The sequence below is a fragment of the Pollicipes pollicipes genome, unplaced genomic scaffold (assembly GCF_011947565.3).
Source record: "Pollicipes pollicipes isolate AB1234 unplaced genomic scaffold, Ppol_2.1 Scaffold_6686;HRSCAF=7923_pilon_pilon_pilon, whole genome shotgun sequence".
Classification (NCBI taxonomy): Eukaryota; Metazoa; Arthropoda; class Thecostraca; order Pollicipedomorpha; family Pollicipedidae; genus Pollicipes; species Pollicipes pollicipes.
In genome coordinates this window covers 1,227,387-1,232,372 of record NW_023596921.1, presented here as the reverse complement: position 1 = coordinate 1,232,372, position 4,986 = coordinate 1,227,387, and positions in this window count along the sequence as shown.

Below are 4,986 nucleotides of genomic sequence, written 5' to 3'. Positions count from 1 at the left end.
CAGACGCTCCACTAGCTGAGCAGCGCGGTCTGCATCATCTCTCAACCTTACTGGCTGGTTCCCGGGTTCAAACCCCGCTTGCGCCATGGTCCTGAGCGTTATTGTGGCCTCTGCAGTTCCTGACGCTCTAGAAAAGCGTGCGCGACGACGTGCGTCGCGTAAACTTAAAGACTTGACCGGCTCTGTATGACGGAGGAGAGCGTGCCCGTCTATTTCCTCCACCCGGCCAGTAGGGGCAGCCGCTCCGACCCCTCGGGTGTGCGCTTCTGCCGTACGTCACCGCACGGGTCAACAAACGGCAAGGCCAGGCACGGCGGCCGGGGCCGGCCGGGCCCCTGTTTTGTGTCACGGAAGACGGCGTCAAAGTTCGGTACTGGCGGCGCCCGCCAGCCGGCCGGACAGCTGCGGCCAGTCCGTCCGGTGTCGCCTCCGCGCCCGACCGGCCGTCTGTCGCGCTCTCGTCTGTACCCGAGAAGTAAGTCGGGGATGGGGGAGGGGGCTGACGTGGAAACGGAGAGATCGTGGGGTTGGGGATACCACAGTCCACAGCCCAGGCCGTTGTGACAGGGTCAGAGCTGTGGCTTCCCTCTGTGCAGCACACTGACGGGGGGTTATTTAAAGGCCTCACGGGCATACTCCCATTCACTATACACACACACACACACACACACACACACACACACACACACACACACACACACACATATATATATATATATATATATATATATATATATATATATATATATATATATATATATATATATATATGTTGTATATATATCTTTATACATGTACACACACATATATATATATATATGTACATATATATGGATATATATATTCCTGTATTGTGTTATCCACGTTCGATATTAGATTTTGATTGCTGTTTCTGAGTGTAAGTGTAGTTTTAAATTCAGGTCTTTCAAGTGCAGAAATTATACAGAAATATGTCCAGGAATGTGTCGTTTTTTCAAGCATCATGGTGGAAGGAGTTTCCGTGACATTTCCAAATTTGCTACGGAGGCAATTGGTAACAAGTAGTTATCGTAAAATGCTTCAGAATGTGCTCCACATTCATAGGTCCGAGGCTGTGCATTGTATAACAAGTAACAAGTTATTTACTTCCTATTCTCGTTAAGTGTATTACTTAATCTATTCGTACTCCCTGAATCCATCACATAGCAGTTCTCATTCTCTTTGAACAGCTTTTACTCTCGTTACAGCGCGTCAAAGAAGCAGCCTACGATGACTTTGAACAGACTTAAATCAGTGTCATACGGGCTATACCGTCTTCATTGATGCATCTTTCGTTACGAATGCCATTGCATAACCAGTTTGTCTTATCATTGATAAGCTCTCCAGTGGTCCAGGTTGTCCCATTATTGTGCCGGCTATGAACTAGCATTATGATTCTTCGAGTAATGTAACGATGTCTTGTTAGCTCTCTTGTTAGTCGCCAAACTTTCCATGGTAGCACGTGTCACAACCAAACCATTTTGGCGCTATATACTATACAATTGCTTTTAAGCCATGTGCTATTACAGCCATAGCATTATAAGATAACAACTAGGCACTGTACCATGGTTTTAATTTATGATTTGTAATATGTCACATGATGTGCCATATGTGATATCATTTGTGATGTAGGATATTTTTTGTGTTATGAAGGATGATTTGTGACATGCCATATGATTTGTGATACGCTATAACACTGTTTCAGAGTGAATTAAATCTGCTTTGCGTGCAGGGCTGTACGAAACATTCCACGATGGGGGAGGGAAACATATCAAAGAATTTGAATGAGTTCAGTTTCACTCTGGCGCTCCGTAGTCGCTCAAAAGTAGTTACATAGAATACAGCAGCCTCGCGTTTTCTTGACATATTTATTCTTACGTATCCTCACCTAATCATTTAAGGCATTCGCATGCATTCGCACGCCTATCAATTCCTGTAATAAATTTGACGAGTGGGGCAGTGTAGCGTCTGCTGTAGTCTCCTGCGCCTCCTGTAGTCTGCTACATCTCCTGTAGCGTCTGTTTCAGCCTACCGCGTCTCCTGTAGCGTCACCTAAAGCGTCTGCTGTAGTCTGCGAGTGTCTGCTGTATTGTCTGGTGTAGTCTGCGGGCGTCTGCAGTAGCGTCTGCGAGCGTCTGCTGTAGCGTCTGCTATAGTCTGCGGGCGTCTGCTGTAGCGTCTGCTGTAGTCTGCGGGCGCCTGCTGTAGAGTCTGCTGTAGTGTCTGCTGTGGTCTGCGGGCGTCTGCGGTAGTGTCTGCTGTAGTCTGCGAGCGTCTGCTGTAGTCTGCGGGCATCTGCCGTGGCTCCTGCTGTAGTCTGCAGGCGCCTGCTGTAGAGTCTGCTGTAGTGTCTGCTGTGGTCTGCGGGCGTCTGCGGTAGTGTCTGCTGTAGTCTGCGAGCGTCTGCTGTAGTCTGCGGGCATCTGCCGTGGCTCCTGCTGTAGTCTGCGGGCGCCTGCTGTAGAGTCTGCTGTAGTGTCTGCTGTGGTCTGCGGGCGTCTGCAGTAGTGTCTGCTGTAGTCTGCGAGCGTCTGCTGTAGTCTGTGAGTGTCTGCTGTAGTGTTTGCTGTAATCTGCGTGTAGCGTCTGCTATAGTCTGCGAGCGTCTGCTGTGGCGTCAACTGAAGCGTCTGATGTAGTCTGCGAGCGTCTGCTGTAGCGTCTGTCGCGGTCTCCGGGCGTCTGCTGTAGCGTCTGCTGTAGTCTGCGGGCGTCTGCTGTAGCGTCCGCTGTAGCTTTTGCTGTAGTGTGCGAGCGTCTGCTGTAGCGTCTGTTGTAGTGTGTTGGGCGTCTGCTGTAGCGGCTGCTAAAGTGTGGGGGCGTCTGCTGTAGCGTCTGCTATAGTGTTTGCTGTAGTCTGCGGGCGTCTGCTGTAGCGTCTGCTGCAATGTCTGCTGTAGTCTGCGAGCGTCTATCGTGGATCAATAACGGCAGTGAGTGCGGCGGCGCTGCAGTGGCGTGTCAGGCAACCGTGAGCGTTGTGAATGACAATCAATAAAGAAATACTCGATGTAGGAGCAGTTACACAGCACATGTTTACATCCTGAGGTGACACGCACGTCAATTAGGTTTCCTTGTTTGCGCGTCTCCTGCTACCGTTGAAGGTGTATGATGTTTTGGTATGATTTTTAAAGATGCCTTTCGGGCATGACTGGCAAGGGCAGCATACCGCACGAGCGGACGTCTCAGCCGTTAGCCTCCTACTTGTCTTCCTGGCGTCGCCGCCGCCACCTCCTCCACCGCTGCCACCCCTTCGTCGTCATGTCCTCAGTTATATGTATATATATATATATATATATATATATATATATATATATATATATATATATATATATATTGCACGCAAGTGCCGCTACCGCAAGAACATCGTCACTCGCGCTCCAAACGAACATGATTTTCATGGTATTATGTTTGCGTAACCGTTGCAATAAACCAAATGACAAGAGACACATCCGTAATTTGCACATTTTATGACTGTAATCTCTTCGTGACATTTTTCATGTTTATCTTGACCACATTCTGGCTGGTTATGTACTGCAGTTTTTAGTTTTGCTTATGGGTCGATCATAAGGAACTGAAAATAAATGGCCAATAACCTTGCGTTTATAGCCAATGGAATTGACTGTCACGTATACGAATGCGGAATATCGTGTCTACCGCGATAAACATTGATGTCATACCGGGCATTGCTCTCTGGCCTCGAAGCTGAATCAGAGGCAAAGACAATAAGGGCGAGAGTGCAGCAGGCCCCTATTAAGCTAGAAGAAGGGGCTCCAGCCCCATTTGGAAAGAAGTTGGCCAAAAGCGGTGAGATAAACGTTTCAGGCGCGGTTTGGGCTTCGGGTTTTGTATTTTCCCCGCCTAGCCGACCCCACCTGCTTTGCAAAACCATGTCCCTGTTGCAATGTGATGAAGCCCAAACAGGTGGCAAATTCTTGGGCTTTCAAGCTTGAAACTGCAAAGCGTAAGCTTATGCAAGGCCAGGGACTTCATATTTTTAAGATGTGAAGCCGGAACCAAAGCCACCTAGCTAGTGAACTTTATACATACAAAGCCAAAGCCTCAGACATGGGTGCCGATTTCTGAAAATGATTGGAGGACCAGATTCGTGGAAGTCGGCATGAGGGGACAGGGCCAAAAACTTTTCGGATTTCGTACCTTATGTTTTGGCTATCAGTTTATACGTATGCATATATATATATATATATAACATATATATATATACATATATATATATATATATATATAAATATACATATATATATATATAAATATACATATACATATATATATATATATATATATATATATATCCCATATACCATGCTTACGCATCTTTTTAAAACGCACGTGCGTAGTCACAGGCAATCATGCATGGAAGCCTCGCAGATTGCATCTGGTTTTTATAAAGGCACCTGTTTTGTGAAGCTGAACGGATGCAGTGGCAACCCTCCCCGTGCACTAGAAAAATAAATTGACGTGTAATTTACCACCATGTGCTGATGATGTTTTGTTTTTATTCATTCGTTCACAAGAATCGTCCAGTGTTCAGTGTCGCCGCACTCATTGCCGTCATTGATCTACAGTGGACGCTCGCAGTTTACGGCAGACGCTGCAGCGGAAGCTCACAGAATACAGCAGACGCCTCAGCTGACACTACAGGAGACCCAGTAGGCTAAAACAGACACTACTGGTGATGTAGGAGACTACAGGAGACACAGTAGACTACAACAGACGCTACAGGAGACGCAGCAGATGTAGCAGACTACAGCAGACGCTACAGAAACAAACACCGCCCTATCCCCGCTGCTTCCCACGGTCGGCGACGAACGCCCTAGCCCGGCTGTTTCCTGTCGTCGGTGGCCACCGCCCTAGCTCGGCTGTTTCCCGTCGTCGGCGGCCACCGCCCTAGCCCGGCTGTTTCCCGTCGTCGGCGGTCACCGCCCTAGCCCGGCTGTTTCCCGTTGA